This window comes from Cervus canadensis, chromosome 14, assembly GCF_019320065.1.
Source record: "Cervus canadensis isolate Bull #8, Minnesota chromosome 14, ASM1932006v1, whole genome shotgun sequence".
Classification (NCBI taxonomy): domain Eukaryota; kingdom Metazoa; phylum Chordata; class Mammalia; order Artiodactyla; family Cervidae; genus Cervus; species Cervus canadensis.
Genome location: NC_057399.1, coordinates 4,148,855 through 4,167,295, shown reverse-complemented (window position 1 = coordinate 4,167,295; position 18,441 = coordinate 4,148,855).

The window sequence follows — 18,441 nt, the reverse complement described above, 5'->3', positions numbered from 1 at the left end:
CAGCCATTATGGAGAATAGTGTGGAGATTCCTTAAAAAACTGGAAATAAAACTGCCATACAATCCAGCAATCCCACTGCTGGGCACACACACCGAGGAAACCAGATCTGAAAGAGACACGTGCACCCCAATGTTTTCACAGCACTGTTTATAATAGCCAGGACATGAAAGCAACCTAGATGTCCATTGGTAGACGAATGGATAAGAAAGCTGTGGTACATATACACAATGGAATATCACTCAGCCATTAAAAAGAATGCATTTTAATCAGCTCTAATGAGGTGGATGAAACTGGAGCCTATTATACAGAGTGAAGTAAGCCAGAAAGAAAAACACCAATACAGTATACTAACACATACATATGGAATTTAGAAAGATGGTAATGATGACCCTATATGTAAGACAGCAAAAGAGACACAGATGTAAAGAACAGACTTTTGGACTCTGTGGGAGAAGGCAAGGGTGGGATGATTTGAGAGAACAGCGTTGAAACATATATATTACCATATGTGAAACAGATCACCAGTCCAGGTTCGATGCATGAAACAGGGTGCTCAGGGCTGGTGCACTGGGACGACCCTGGGGGATGGGATGGGGAGTGAGGTGGGAGGGGGGTTCAGGATGGGGAACACATGTACACCCATGGCTGATTCATGTCAATGTAATACAAAAACCACTACAATACTGTAAAGTAATCAGCCTCCAATTAAAATAAATAATTAAATTTTTTTTAATTTAAAAATAAAATTCAGTTATTATTCAATGTTCAAAATATTTAAGACTGAAGGTCATTAAATCTGTATGTAGCTTCATAGAAAGTGATATACAAAACGTATTGAAAACTCATATTTAAAAATAAAATATTTCATGGTTGAGGTTAAGGTATGTGCAAATTTCCTGTGTAAAGAATCTCAAAGTGTTGACAGTTGCTATTCAGTTCAGCTCAGTCACTCAGTCATGTCCGACTCTCTGTGACTCCATGGACTGAAGAATGCCAGGCTTCCCTGTCCATCACCAATTCCCAGAGCTTGCTCAAACTCATGTCCATCGAGTCAGTGATCCCATCCAGCCAACTCATCCTCTGTCAGCCCCTTCTCCTGCCCTCAATCCTTCCCAGCATCAGGGTCTTTTCAAATGACTCAGCTCTTCACATGAGGTGGCCAAAGTATTGGAGTTTCAGCTTCAGCATCAGTCTTTCCAATGAATATTCAGGACTGATCTCCTTTAGGATGGACTGGTTGGATCTCCTTACAGTCCAAGGGACTCTCAAGAGTCTTCTCCAACACCACAGTTCAAAAGCATCAATTCTTCAGCACTCAGCTTTCTTTATAGTCCAACTCTCATATCCATATATGTTGCTATTAGAATGAGTAATATGGGCTAACTCTGATGGGTGATTCTTTTGGTCCTTAAAATGAAATAGAGATATAGTAGCCAGACAGAGAGAAAGTAATAAACAGTATACATTTGTGACTTCTAAGAAACAGAAATGAGGACTAGGGTAACAGCTGCTGTTGCTGCTGCTGCTAAGTCTCTTCAGTCGTATCCGACTCTGTGTGACCCCATAGACGGCAGCCCACCAGGCTCCCCTATCCCTGGGATTCTCCAGGCAAGAACACTGGAGTGGGTTGCCATTTCCTTCTCCAATGCATGAAAGTGAAAAGTGAAAGTGAAGTCGCTCAGTCATGTCCAATTCTTCGTGACCCCATGGACTGCAGCCCACCAGGCTCCTCCGTCCATGGGATTTTCCAGGCAAGAGAACTGGAGTGGGGTGCCATTGCCTTCTCCAGGGTAACAGCTGACGAAAGCCAAACACGGACAGCCGGCAACCACCTGAACAAAAGGGGGCAAGGAGCAGAGATCTGAGGAACTTAGGTTCAATCAAGGCTCTGCCAGTTACTAACATGTATGTCATTCTGAAAATCATATGGTAATTCTGGGCTTCAATTTTCTTACCTGTAAAATGGTCACTAGTTTTTCTTTTAGACCACTCAGTATCTAAACCTTCCCAGCCTGACAAAGATTCTCTACCATATGATCGTGATGGAAGACAGAGCCCTCCTCTCAGTGCAGAAGCTTCAAACGCCAGAAACGGCCCTCCCCACAACAGACAGCTGTTCTGAACCAAGGACTTCAGATGATTGTTTCTGGGAATGAAGGCAATTACAACCAAGTCCCGTTCCCCGATCCTTGGGCAGTAGCAGCAACGCAGCTAGGGCTCAGAGCCTCAGTCATGCAATTTGCAGTAGCTTCTGTGTGGCATTTTCTCACTGGACCAGTTACCTGTTATGACCATAAGAATTAAGGCTACATAAAGCTTTATTCTTTCATACATATCCTCCAAAACTGGATTTCTGGGCATCTGGGAAATTCTATTAGCTCTCCAACATCATTTTAATTCATTTATTTTTTGCCTAAATCAAACAAAGTATACTTTCAGGTGCCAGCATTAATGATTTGAAATTGTCTTTCATATAGAACCATTGTGACTACTGATTAAGATGATGCAGGGTATATAATTAACACAGGAACTGGAAAGAAGCTTGTGTTCAAAAACTATCAATGTTATCAATTTCTATGACATTACTCCTTGGCTGCTTAAGTGCTATTTCCCAGGAGATAAAAATATCATTCATACATTAAATAATTTCAGCCCCAATTCTTCCAAAGGTTTTATAGCAAAAGAAAAAAAGCCACAGTTAAAAAAAGCATCAAGGTAAAGTAGCAAAAAAATGAACACTAGAGACAGATGGAATTTAATTCAAATCTGCTTTTTTTACTTTCTTGAGCAAGGACTTTTAATCTCTCTGAATCCTAGTTTGCCATCTGTTAACTGTGTATAAATAATTCCTAACTTCAAGGTTGTAGTGAGGATGGTAAAAATATACTCAAGACATTTATCATGTTGCCAAATTTGGATAATTAGACTAATAAATGGTAGCTATTGTTGTTGAAGGAATTCTCTTTTCCTTCATTTAATGTATTCAGTATTCTCACACACCTTGCATAACAAATCAGCAGTTGTAAGGATTTCTGCTAGATATTAGTCCCTTCAAAGAGTTTTCATTTGAATGTTTATATTGGAAAGCTTATTATGTCATTATATACAGCAGGATATTGCAAAAACTTTTATAGTATATATATTTTTAAATTATGTTTGGAAGTGACATGAGGCATTTGAGAACAATCTAAGGATCATTTAATTATATAGTAGTCACCTATGTGTGTCTTTGTTGTAAATTATTTGAGGAGACCTCAGATACTCTGAAGTCACATGTTATCTTGCATTATTATTCTGTTCAACCAAAAGGGTAATCCCAAAGATTACCATTTAAGGCACTAACCAGTTTGTACATATTAGCTAATTCATTTTATCATATGTCTTTGAATGACTATGTAAGTCTCGCATTAGTATATTCATTATAAGGCTACATTTTCAGTAACTTTTGTATTGAAGACAGGAGTTAATACCCTGTTACGGAAAAAAAAGGAATACAGGCAGTAGAAAAAAAGAGTATTTGGGAAAATCACCATGGAAATGTTATATTGTAATTACACTTTCTGGTGAAAAAAATGGTACAAACTGCTTTAAAGTCTCTAGGAATAAATTTCATGGTTCACAGAAAAACAGTTATTAAGACCAAGAAATGTATTTTCAGACCAGTAGTTACTAAATGGCAATAAAATATCTAGAAGCTGGCCAAAGTCTGTGCATATCAGGCAGGCCTCGGGTTTATTTACTAATGCCTTGGAAGATGATGTTAACAGTAGAAGGTTGCAACTAAGAGAAACTGGAAATGACTCTGTTCTGCCTTCGAAACAAAAGTAGTAACAGAAAGATCTCTGATTGCTCAAATGAATTCAAAGATTGATAGGTCTGTGACAATACAGAGCTCCTTAAAAAAAGGAGCACACATGATTCAACTTTTCACACATTTGAAAAATAAAAACATTTATTTTAAAATGAGTTTGTTACCATAAAATTTAAAAATTTCAGTCTTTTCGAAATAACAAGTGAAAGGTGAAATGATAAGCAAACACTGTGAAATGAAAGCAAGTAATATGTAAAAAAGAAAAAAAAAAAACTGAATGCAGAATGGGAATGTGATATGTCAGTTAACTTGTCATAGCACAATTCCAATTAGCATTTAAAATTTACATATTTACAGATGCACATATTAAAGTTTGAGTGAATTTGAACTTAAAAACTACATATTGGTCAACAAAATTATAGGCTAAAGAAAAATAAAAATGTGACTACTATAAATAAACAAATAGAGCCAAAGTTGCACTCAGAAATTCACATTCACAACAGTTCATGTAAAAATGACCAATAATAATAACTTGACCAATTTGCAATTTAAAAAGATGAAAAATAACTATATAAAGCTAAAGCAAAGAAATAAAAGGAAAGAAATAAAGCTGTCAGGAACTGGCAGACAGGGGGTGAAAACAGAATTCAGTATAATAAGAAAAGTACAAACCTTCTATGAATCCATTAGAAATGTCCTACTGAAAGATGCAATTAGACTTGAATAAGAAATTCTTAAATAACACTTACTATATACTACACAGTAACCTATCTATAAATATTGTATTATTTAATTCTGACTACTGGCCAAAGAAGTAGATACTATTATTATTCTGGCTTTTTTCAAAATTTTTTTCACTTTATTTTTATTTAAAATCTTCTTAGTCATAAAAGCCAATATTTTATTCTGGCTTTTTTTTTTAATAGATTAAAAACTAAGGTACAGAGAAGCTAAGTAACTTTATTGAGATCACAAAGGCAGGAAATAGCACACCAGGATTTGAACCGGAGCAGTCTATCTCCTGGCTCTGGGCTCTTAATATTATGCTATGAAACCAATTAGTGAAATGAACTAACTATTAGTGAAATGAACCAATAAACAGAAAGCAATTTCAAACAAATATCCAACACATGTTTTTAACTTTAAAAATTAATTGTAAATGATATTTTAAGAATATTAGGAATGCTTTGATTTGGAACGAAAATAGGGATTGATTTTACCACCAGTTATTATGAAACACATTGAGTAGTAATCTTGTTCTATAGTTAAGAATATATATATCATTGTAGCATAAGACAAAGTGACAAAACTAACCTTATCAGAATGGAATATATTCAATGATAAGATTTCAGTCAGTGATAAGAGGATTATATAGTAAATGGACAAAAGTTTATTAGAAAATATTCTTATGTCTACAATGAATTAAAAAAAGATTTAATAGTGAGTTTTTAATTAAAAAATTAAAAAATGTATACATGGACATTTATCTAATCTTGAGTTGGGTATTTTCTATATATAAAAAATGAGAAATGGGAATTCCGTGGTGGTACAGTGATTAGGATTCTGGGGCTTTACTGCCAAAGACCTGGGGTTTGATTCCTGGTCAGGGAACTAAGATACCACAAGTCACACAACCCCACCCCCCCAAAAAAAAGAGGGAGGGGGGAGAAATGGATAATCTGATGCTTTAAATATAAAAATTTATGAGTCAACATGGCAGAAATCACAAAAAAAATCATGAAAAACTAACTTGAAAACAAAACATATGTTTAAAATAGATACAAAAATATCTACTATAGCATTCTACCAAATCAGCTAAAGAAAAAAATTTTAAACACAATTTTAAAGCATAAAAAGTAATTCTAACAAAGTTACCACCTAAAAGGTACAAAAATGACTATTGAATAGGCACTAAAATAATGAAACTATCAAAGAAACACTAACTAAAACAATAAAGTACTACTTACATGTTTTCAAATTGTCAAAGTTTTTAAAACTTTTAATAATAGTTCCATGAATAAGGCATTCTTGGGCACTGTTGGTGACAATATAAATTGGTACAACCATCACTGAATATAATTAGACAGAAAGAAAATTCAGGTACAAAAGCATTCACAAACACTTTTAAAGGATTCTACACCAAGAATTTTTTTTTTTTTGATTTGGTGTATGATGTAGTAGTGGTGGCACGATTTCTAAGCTCTTATTCCTGCATTAGTTGGTTTCTTACTATTGATCTGTATCTATTATCTATCATCATCTACCTATCCAGTCAGTCACACACATACATACATACACACACACACAGTATTTGAAATTAAATGCATACAGAAAGGAAAGTACATAAAGCTGCAGCCATGCAAAAGCTTATTTTCTAAAGGAAACAGAGTGAAAGGGTTTCTGCTTCTAGCAAGCACAAGTGCATAGTGCATAATTTATCATACATTTCCTTCCAATTTCACATAATAGCTTACATTGTTCAGCCTTCAGTGTTAGCTATACCAATTTGATTGCTTTTTTATGTCAGAGAATTACAGTGCTGCAAATTCCATTATTTTTTATATCATATTTAATAAGCAATTCATTTTAGGGTTTTTGATCCAGAGGAAGTGAAAACTTGTATCTCTTACACATGGGTCTTCCCAGTGGCTTCTATATTTGAAAGAAAAAGAAGCCTGAATACCTTGCTTACTCAATTGACTTTAACAAGTGCTTTATGTTACAGGGTCATGCTTTCAGAGGCTCACCAGGAAATCTTAATGAAATCTAAATGTTTGGAAGTTGGGAAGAATATTACAAACTGTGGAATGGTAATAAAAGGAAAACTAAATAAGCAAGTCCTTCCCTATGTCAGAACTTCTTTTACATCACATTTACATCAAGTCCACAGCTTCTCCCAGAAAGGGACATGGTGAACCTGCTCAGGATGAACTTAACAGAACACAGAAAACCAAAGAACAGCAGAGGAAGGCCAGTGTAGGGTTGTTCAGTTCACTTCAATTGCTTAGTCGTGTCTGACTCTTTGTGACCCCATGAACCACAGCACTCCAGGCCTCCCTGTCCATCACCAACTCCTGGAGTTTACTCAAACCCATGTCCATTGAGTCGGTGATGCCATCCAACCGTCTCATCCTCTGTCGTCCCCTTCTCCTCCTTCCCACAATCTTGCCCGGCATCAGGGTCTTTTCAAATGAGTCAGCTCTTCGAATCAGGTGGCCAAAGTATTGGAGTTTCAGCTTCAACATTAGTCTTTCCAATGAACACCCAGGACTGATCTCCTTTAGGATGGACTGGTTGGATCTCCTTGCAGTCCAAGGGACTCTCAAGAGTCTTCTCCAACATCACAGTTCAAAGGCATCAATTCTTCAGCACTCAGCTTTCTTTATAGTCCAACTCTCACATCCATACATGACTACTGGAAAAACCATAGCCTTGACTAGAGGGACCTTTGTTGGCAAAGTAATGTCTCTGATTTTTAATATGCTATCTAGGTTGGTCATAACTTTCCTTCCAAGGAGTAAGCATCTTTTAATTTCATGGCTGCAATCACCATCTGCAGTGATTTTGGAGCCCAAAAAAATAAAATTTGACACTGTTTCCACTGTCTCCCCATCTATCTGCCATGAAGTGATGGGACCAGATGCCATGATCTTAGTTTTCTGAATGCTGAGCTTTAAGCCAACTTTTTCACTCTCCTCTTTCACTTTCATCAAGAGGCTTTTTAGTTCCTCTTCACTTTCTGCCATAAGGGTGGTGTCATCTGCATATCTGAGGTTATCGATATTTCTCTTGGCAATCTTGATTCCAGCTTGTGCTTCTTCCAGCCCAGCGTTTCTCATGATGTACTCTGCATGTTAGTTAAATAAGCAGGGTGACAATATACAGCCTTGACGTACTCCTTTTCCTATTTGGAACCAGTCTGTTGTTCCATGTCCAGTTCTAACTGTTGCTTCCTGACCTGCATACAGGTTTCTCAAGAGGCAGGTCAGGTGGTCTGGTATTCCCATCTCTTGAAGAATTTCCACAGTTTATTGTGATCCACACAGTCAAAGGCTTTGGCATAGTCAATAAAGCAGAAATAGATGTTTTTCTGGAACTCTCTTGCTTTTTTGATGATCCAGCAGACATTGGCAATTTGATTTCTGGTTCCTCTGCCTTTTCTAAAACCAGCTTGTACATCTGGAAGTTCTCAGTTCACATATTGCTGAAGCCTGGCTTAGAGAATTTTGAGCATTATCTTACTAGCGTGTGAGATGAGTGCAATTATGCGGTAGTTTGAGCATTCTTTGGGATTGCCTTTCTTAAGGATTGGAATGAAAACTGACCTTTTCCAGTCCTGTGGCCACTGCTGAGTTTTCCAAATTTGCTGGCATATTGAGTGCAGCACTTTCACAGCGTCATCTTTCAGGATTTGAAATAGCTCAACTGGAATTCCATCACTTCCACTAGTTTTGTCCGTAGTGATGCTTCCGAAGGCCCACTTGACTTCACATTCCAGGATGTCTGGCTCTAGGTCAGTGATCACACCATTGTGATTGTCTGGGTCATGAAGATCTTTTTTGTACAGCTCTTCTGTGTATTCTTGCCATCTCTTCTTAACATCTTCTGCTTCTGTTAGGTCCCTACCATTTCTGTCCTTTACTGAGCCTATCTTTGCATGACATGTTCCTTGGTATCTCTAATTTTCTTGAAGAGATCTCTGGTCTTTCCCATTCTATTGTTTTCTTCTATTTCTTTGCATTGATTGCTGAGGAAGGCTTTCTTATCTCTCCTTGCTATTCTTTGGAACTCTGCATTCAAATGGGTATATCTTTCCTTTTCTCCTTTGCTTTTCACTTATCTTCTTTTCACAGCTATTTGTAAGACCTCCTCAGACAGCCACTTTGCTTTTTTGAATTTCTTTTTCTTGGGGATGGCCTTGATTCCTGTCTCCTGTACAATGTCACAAACCTCCGTCCATAGTTCATCAGGCACTCTGTCTATCAGAGTGCTATGTGACCCTGCATTTTAACTTAAAGGAACATCTGTGAGCTCCTGAGCTAATCTGTACAGAAATTTGTGATATTTAGTCTTCAGAGGAGGAGGAAGGTTGTGTCTTGGGGGTGTTATTTGCTCCTGTTTATCATGACTGGGCCTTCCCTTTTTCTGTCTTGATCCATTTTAGCTGGTCAGTGAAAGGTCAGTCAGTCAATTTCAGTTTGTTTTGGTTAATCTATTTAACTAGACTTAAGAAGGATTTAAATGTATGATTCAAGAAATCATTAACCTGAATAGATATTTATGGCTTTTCAAGTGATATCTAACAATAGTTCTAGAGTGCTAAATGTATTTTAAATAGATGTCCATCAGCAGACAAATGGATAAGAAAGCTGTGGTACATATATACAATGGAATATTACTCAGCCATTAAAAAGAATGCATTTGAATCAGTTCTAATGAGGTGGATGAAACTGGAGCCTATTATACAGAGTGAAGTAAGCCAGAAAGAAAAACACCAATACAGTATACTAACACATATATATGGAATTTAGAAAGATGGTAACGATGACTCTACATGCAAGAGAGCAAAAGAGACCCAGACGTAAAGAACAGTGTTTTGGACTCTGTGGGAGAAGGTGAGGGTGCGATGACTTGAGAGAATAGCATTGAAACATGTATATTATCATATGTGAAACAGATCTCCAGTCCAGGTTCGATGCATGAGACAGGGTGCTCAGGGCTGGTGCACTGGGATGACCCTGAGGGATGGGATGGGGAGGGAGGTGGGAGGGGGGTTCAGGATGGGGAACACATGTACACCCATGGCTGATTCATGTCAATGTATGGCAAAAACCACTACAATATTCTAAAGTAATTAGCCTCCAATTAAAATAAATTAATTAATTTAAAAAAAGAAGTGACTATTTCAGCTTAGAATGAGCACATGTAGGATCACTGGTCATTTCTTAGGAAGCAAGGTGATGTCTTATAGAGATGTTTTTCTCATCTGCAGAAATTGTTCACAGATGTATAGCATATTTCGCATGACTGATTTTACTGTCCAACATCTAGAAACTGAAAATATCTCTTCTAGCTTTATACAACAAAAAAACATTTGTTTTAATCAACTCTGTATAGTAAAACATGAGCAGAAACACCCTTTATAAGGTGTTTAAATGTATTATACATTTAAGCCCTTTATAAGTGTAATTAAACAGATTAACCAAAACAGACTGAAATTTTAAAAAGCCACTCCATCTTCCTGACCAGTAAAATGGATCAAGGCAGAAACACCAACTTTATGAAAAGGCTTTTCTCTCTTAAGTCTATGAATGGTTTGATATTAAGGTTCAAAGTTACTTCTAGGTCCTTACACTCTATAAATTCTATAAATCATACACAGCAATGTCACTTTGTCAGCATCCTACAGGGTGGCCAAAATTAAAGCATAAGAACAAGCAGTGGTTCCCAAGCTTGTCAAAACCAAAAGAGTGGCCTACCTATAGGCTGGGCTGACACAACAAGAGATCACAAACCGGATGGCTTATAAGAACAAAAGTGTATTCTCTCACAGCCCTGGAACCTTGTGAGAGGGAGTTCAAAGTCCCTGGGAGGGAGCCCCTGTGGTAGACCCAGAGGTTCCTTGGCCTCCATCTTCATCTAGTTTCTTCCCTCTGTGTAGTGGCTTTGTGGAATTAACATTCGCTAAGTGCTCTTGTGTCAGATGATGAGCCACTGTTCAACAAAAGTCCAGAAAAGAGACTGAGATAGGGAGGTTCATTATTCACACATCCTGGAGAAGAAGCATGGCGTAATTTGAGGGAACACTTTGCGAGGCTGAGGCAGGAGAGGCAGAGAGCGGCAGGACCTGGGGCACATGCTGTTATCAGGGCCTGTCGATAAGAGTGCTTTGGGGTTACCAGTCTCTTACTCAGGGTCGTCTGTTTTATTAATGATTCAATGGATGGTAGTGGTTGTGAGACACGGGCATATATGGAAACCTCTGGAATTGCTAGAGTAGCTGCCAAGATCTTTTCTTGATGCGTTAGAAACATACTCTGGCCCATAGTTTATTAAATCTGGTCTCCAGGTGAGCCAAACAATGCATCACTTGTATAATGAAAGCTCTTTTCATTAGAATGTTTTCAATAGAAAACATTTCTAGTTTATAATCCTATAATGACACAGCTCACACTGACATTTTCCAGTGGATCATGACTCATAAACCCGTAGACTCTAGTTGTTTACCACCAGCAAAAAAAAAAAAGAAATCCCAGACAGGCCATGTATACCCCCACTAAAAAAGAAGTTCTTATCGATAGATTAAAACTGCCCTTTATCTTTCTAGCAGTACACAGCATTAGGAGACATGTTTGTAAGGTGATTTGATCAGGTCATTTCTCCTCAGATGTCCCCTCAGTTAGAAGAACTGTGTGCCAATCACATGCTAAATCTTTTCCCCCCAAGGTTGAACTAGGTTATTTCCAAACTATCTTTCGATTCAATCACTGTGTTACTCCAGGTTAATTATGTTATAACCCACGTCCCTCTCATTTAACATATTAAATTCTCATTACCACCTAAAATAATTTAGTACATTAAGGAGATAAGCATGGCAAAATACTCTTGCTAGAATTTAATCCTTCAGTATGGAATTTAAAATGTTAAATATTTTAAGCAGTTCATGAGATTTTTACTACAGAATTACTCGATATAACATTGTCAGCAGAAAAAAATATAATAATTCAATAAGCAACTTTAAAAGCTTCATAAGTATTCAAGTTTTTTGTCTTTTACTTGCCTGTAACTGTGATTCAGTAGTGGCTGTCAGGAACACATAATTCATCATATTATGGTATTGATACATTATCTTTGAAAATCAAAGCCAAGAATTAACTACATGTTTCAAGCTGTATATTGATTTTTCAACACAGTATAACACAGTATTGTTCAAAACACCTCAAAATCATGATAGTCTAAGAAATGTGAGGAAGTATTACAACACTTAATTCTGTATTACATTTGAAATTTTTAAGAGCTTAAAATGATATACACATGTTTTCACTATGCAAACTAATAATAAGCATGTCTCCCATAAACAAACTAACAAAATAATTATCTTTCTTCCTAGGTTCTCTACTAATTTGTATTTGTTACTGGTTTATTTATCTTATCATCTTCAGACAAGTGACAGCTAACACTGAAGTTTTCAGAAAAATATTGATAAAAGTATAAAGTTGGTGGAAAATACACTTATTTATGTTAAGCATTAAAAAATCTACTCAAACTAAAATGAAAGTACATCCCGACTTATGGACACGGGAGAGAGGAGGAGAGGGTGAGCTGTATGGAGAGAGTAACATAGAAGTTTACATTATCATATGTGAAATAGATAGCCAGTGGGTCAGGGAACTCAAAGAGGGCCTCTGTATCAGCCTGGAGGGGTGAGATGGGGAGGGAGATGGGAGAGAGGTCTAGAGGGAGGGGACATATGTACACCTATGGCTGATTCATGCTGATGTTTGAGAGAAAACAACAAAATTCTGTAAAGCAATTATCCTTCAATTTAAAAATAATTTTTTTTTAAAAAATGAAGTACATCATGTAATATTATGTGAAAGATTAAATAAGGAAAGTAGAAAGAATAAAATAATAAAAATAAAAGTAGAAATTCAAAAAACAAGAAAACACCAACAAGTAGAATGTCAAATAGATCCTGGCATTGGTGAGTATGTGTGTGTATTACACACCTTACTGATTACACACTAGTGCACAAATGTGGGTATGCGGCCATATTAGTGACATGTTTTCCCCAATCATTTGTTTATAATTAGCTTTCAGTTTTTGAAACATATATGAATTTTCCTTTGTGACTAATTTTTTTAACTTCTAATTTCCTTTCTCATCTAGAAAACTGTCAGAGAAATACTGACTGAAGTCAATTATTTTCCTATAATTTTAGAGATTTTATTTTTTATATTTAAGTTGTTAACCCATCTTGACCAAAAAAAAAGGGTAGTGAAAGCAAATTAAGTGGTAACTAAAAATATAAAGATTACCTATTTCATAAGCACACCTCGATCACAGAATTACCTTAGTTCCTCTCTCTCTCCCTACATTAACGGGGTTGACCTTAATTTATCCAGGCACAACTGGGAAGAAAGTGCACTGGAAAGTTCTTTACCTGGAGCCAGAAAGATCTATGTTTTAGTCTTAGATCTGTGTCTTTAATAAATGTGTGGCCTTTGTTAGGTTTTGATTTACACGGTGGCAGACAGCAACTGTATCATAGACTTACTTTGAGAATTAGGCTTTATTTTATCTAAAGCACATGGAATAAGACTTGACATTTAGTATCACTGCAATGACCCATGAAAACTTTTTTTTTTTTTTAATTAGTTGGAGGCTAATTACTTCACAACATTTCAGTGGGTTTTGTCATACATTGATATGAATCAGCCGTAGAGTTACACGCATTCCCCATCCCTATCCCCCCTCCCACCTCCCTCTCCACCCGATTCCTCTAAGTCTTCCCAGTGCACCAGGCCCGAGCACTTGTCTCATGCATCCCACCTGGGCTGGTGATCTGTTTCACTATAGATAATATACATGCTGTTCTTTTGAAACATCCCACCCTCACCTTCTCCCACAGAGTTCAAAAGTCTGTTCTGTACTTCTGTGTCTCTTTTTCTGTTTTGCATATAGAGTTATCGTTACCATCTTCCATGAAAACTTCTTATAACTCAATGTACAGCAAGTATCAGACACTACTATTATGCAACTGATTTTTATAGAGGTGAGATATTGAAAGCCCATTTGAAAAACATTCTTGTACACATTTTCCCTTTTTATTATCTAAGTAATGAAAGTTCATTATTACCATGTGATGTTTAATTTTATGGGGTAACCTGACTGGGCCACAAGGAAACCAGATATTTGGTTAAACGTTATTCTGGGTGTTTCTATGAGAGCATTTTTAGATGAGTGTAACCTTTTAATCAGTAGATTGAGTAAAGCAAATGGCCCTCCCTGATGTGGGTGTCATCCAGTCAGTTGAAGGCCTGAATAGAACACAAAGGATGACTGTCTCCCAAGTAAGACAGAGTTCTTCCTGCTTGACTGCTTTCAAATGCAGATGCCAGCTTTTTTCCAGCCTTCAAACTCAGGCTGAAACATCAGCTCTCCTTGGGTCTCCAGTCTGCCAGACCTGAGACAAGAAGCATACCATTAGCTCTCTTGCTTCTCAAGCCTTTGGACCTGGACTGGAACTTGCTCTCCTGGGCCTCCAGCCTGCCAACTTATGTTGTGGATCTCGGGACTTGTCCCCTTTCATAATTGTGCAAGCCAATTTCTTATAATAAATTCTTTCTGTACATACTCACATCCTATTGATTCTGTTTCTCTGGGGAACACTAAGTCATATAGTAAGTACAAATTAAATCTTATTGACTAGACAACCATTATATCCTAATTTTTATAATTAGGTTGCACTGAGGTTCCTTTCTTACTCACTAAGACCAATTTGTATCTACTCTTGTTTTGTCAAGAAGCCTGACTTCCTTAGTTTCACAAATACTCCGATAATAATATCACCTTTGTAATAATTGTGGTAACCTCAGTCAGTCTGCTATTAATTGTGGTAACCTCAATCAGTCAGTGGTGTAGTGACTTATCCTTAGCCCCTTTTTCATTGCAGTTCTGTGCCATTATATGCTAAGTAGCATTTGATATAAATATTATAAACATTCATATAAACTTCATCAGCTTCCAAATATTTTTAAAATTTGGTGGTATTTAATAAGACAAAAATATTTATAAAGAAAATACGACATAGTCTTTAAAGGTAGATATGAAATGAAACTCATATTTTCAAGTCATTTCTTCCTTCAGTTCAGTTCCATTCAGTCGCTCAGTTGTGTCTGACTCTTTGCGACCCCATGAATCGAAACACGCCAGGCCTCCCTGTCCATCACCAACCCCTGGAGTTTACTCAAACTCACGTCCATCGAGTTGGTGATGCCATCCAGCCATCTCATCCTCTGTCGCCCCCTTCTCCTCCTGCCCTCAATCTTTCCCAGCATCAGGGTCTTTTCAAATGAGTCAGCTCTTCAAATCAGGTGGCTAAAGTATTGGAGTTTCAGCTTCAACATCAGTCCTTCCAGTGAACACCCAGGACTGATCTCCTTCAGGATGGACTGGTTGGATCTCCTTGCAGTCCAAGGGACTCTCAAGAGTCTTCTCCCACACCACAGTTCAAAAGCATCAATTCTTCAGTGCTCAGCTTTCTTCACAGTCCACTCTCACATCCATACATGACCACTAGAAAAATCATAGTCTTAACTAGATGGACCTTTGTTGGCAAAGTAATGTCTCTGCTTTTTAATATGGTGTCTAGGTGGTCATAACTTTCCTTCCAAGTGGTAAGTGTCTTTTAACTCCATTGCTGCAATCACCATCTGCAGCGATTTTGGAGCCCAGAAAAATAAAGTCAGCCACTGTTTCTACTGTTTCCCCATCTATTTGCCATGAAGTGATGGGACCAGATGCCATGATCTTAGTTTTCTGAATGTTGAGCTTTAAACCAACTTCTTCACTCTCCTCTTTCACGTTCATCAAGAGGCTCTTTAGTTCCTCTTCAGTTTCTGCCATACGGGTAGTGTCATTTGCATATCTGAGGTTACTGATATTTCTCCCGGCAATCCTGATTCCAGCTTGTGCTTCCTCCAGCCCAGCGTTTCTCATGATGTACTCTGCATATAAGTTAAATAAGCAGGGTGACAATATACAGCCTTGACATGCTCCTTTTCCTATTTGGAACCAGTCTTCCTTGAATACTACAAAAAAAGAAAAAACTGATTCTAAGCTAGTGCCTGCTGTGACTCCAAGAATTTCTGAAACAGTATGCTAATGTCAACAATTAGCAAAGCCTTCCATTCCTATCCCCTAAGAAAACACATCAACATATAAGCTTTGATCAAAAACTTCAAACCCAACAGTGATCATTTTTTTTCAAATATGCTTAAATAGGACTTTCCTTTATCATTAAATGATGCTTCACACTTTATAAGTTAAGTGAATTTAATTTTTATAGAATAAGTATATTTAGAATATTTAGCTACAGTCCATGGGATCACAGAGTCAGACACAACTGAGTGAGCGTGAGCATAAGTGATATCACATGATATATATCAATATATTTTTTAAATATAAAGATTACCTTAAAAATTCATTTACTTTATCACATTTTTATAATTCAGTTATAGGAATATTCTTGATTTATTATTCCCACATCTTCTTTTATTCCCAGTGATACAAGTAACATAATGCAATTTTTTTTCTGACGGCTAAAACTCTTAACATTACTTAACATTCTATTTCCTGTAAAAGGGAATTAAATTATATAAATGTGACATATGTCAAAAGGCAATCTCAAACATTAAAAGTATCATCTTAACTGGAGACTACCACCTACCTGATTTTAAAGAATAAATTTTTTAATCATTTAATATTAAATGTCATATTTTTATTTCAATTTTGCTAAATTTTATATCAAAATCCATCTTTGGGTGTTTGAAATCAAATGTAAATGTATGAATGCTCTTTTTCAGCACGTTGCATGTGTGCTAAGTCTCTTCAGTGGTGTTTGACTCTTTGCAACCCTATGGACTGCACCCTGCCAGGCTTTTCTGTCCATGAGATTTTCCAGGCAAGAATACTGGAATGGGTTGCCATGCCCTTCTCCAGGGGATCTTCCCCACCCAGGGATGGGACCCATGTCTCACTATGCTTCCAGCATTGGCAGGTGGGTTCTTTAACACTAATTCACCTGGGAAGCCCCCTTTCAGCATGCTGCTGCTACTGCTACTGCTAAGTCACTTCAGTCGTGTCCGACTCTGTGTGACCCCATCCCTGGGATTCTCCAGGCAAGAACACTGGAGTGGGTTGCCATTTCCTTCTCCAATGCATAAAAGTGAAAAGTGAAAGTGAAGTTGCTCAGCCATGTCCAACTCTTCGAGACCCCATGGACTGCAGCCCACCAGGCTCCTCCATCCATGGGATTTTCCAGGCAAGAGTACTGGAGTGGGGTGCCATTGCCTTCTCCGTTCAGCATGTTACCAGACTCCAAATCACATTTTGTCCTTTTGGGGTTTGGACATAGCATATAATTTTTCAGAATTAGAACTCCAAGTCTGTGTTCCACAATGTACCAAATCTGGAGAACAAACCATTCCAACACATAAAGTGCACTGGTGACCTGTCTAACCCTGACAATGATGATTTTGACATAGCAGAAATGAAGACAGCTAGAGCTATATGCCCTTTAAAAGCAGTCAAAATAATTCACCATCAAAAGAAAGAAGAAAAAAAACAGAATTGTCACAATGCAAATGTCTATTTCAACTTAAATATACTCTCCTATAAGCAAATACATTAAAAAGTGACTTTGTTTTGTGTATATAGAAAGGTAGTCAGTCTTTAGAAAACACAAAGAATTGATAGTGATAATTTAGTATAGAACATCAGAAACAAAGAGACTAAAGGAAACTAAATAATGTTAAGCCAGTTTCCTTAGCAACTAACCTATTGACATTAAAAAGGAAGGATTTTTGTTTGGAGGAGAATATGTGCTCAATCTCTCAGTCATGTCAGACTCTTTGCAACCCCATGGACTGTAGCCCACCAGACTCCTCTGTCCATGGGATTCTTCAGGCCAGAATACTAAAGAGGGTTGCTATTCCCTTCTACAGGGGATCTTCCCAACCTAGGGATCGAACTCGAGATTTCTGCACTGGCAGGCAGATTCGATTCTTTTACCACTAGTCCCGGGTAGAAAGCCCTCTCTGTAGAAAATACGTCACAGAAAATAAAATGCAGTGATAAAATCAGATGCAGAGAATGTGGACACAGAACAATGTACAAGAGAGGTACTAAAAGACCGGTGGGCTTTGATGCTAGATGAAACCTGGCGTTCAGAGGAACATCATTTGTACTTGGATTTGCTGTCAATGTTTCTTTGCTGTATAGCTTTTTTATTAGCATCCTCAACCTTAAGAAGGACTTCCCTGATAGCTCAGTTGATAAAGAATCCACCTGCAATGCAGGAGACCCAGGTTCAATTCCTGGGTAGGGAAGAACTGCTGGAGAAGGGATAGACTACCCACTCCAGTATTCTTGAGCTTCCCTCATGGCTCAGCTGATAAAGAATCCACTGGCAATGGGGGAGACCTAGGTTCGATCCCTGGGTTGGGAAGATCCCCTGGAGAAGGGAAAGGCTATCCCCTCCAGTATTCTCGCCTGGAGAATTCCATGGACTTCCTTAAGAAGTCCATGGGGTCACAAAAAGTTGGACATGACTTTCACTTTCAACTTTAAGAATACAACTATCACACATCATCTCATTTTAAAAACCAAATTGTGTTTAAGTATCAGTTAACAGTTTATATAAGAAAATTACTTTTTGTTCAACTACATGATTTGTAATTTAATTTTATTATATATGTAATCTAATGTACAATGAAGATTAAAATGGCTCCCCTAACCACTTTTGATCAAAACCTACAGTCACCTGGGGCTCTAGTTAAAAAGAGAGGTTTCCAGGACCTTCTAAAGGTCTGATTAACAGTGTTCCTTGGAAACCACTGACATCACCT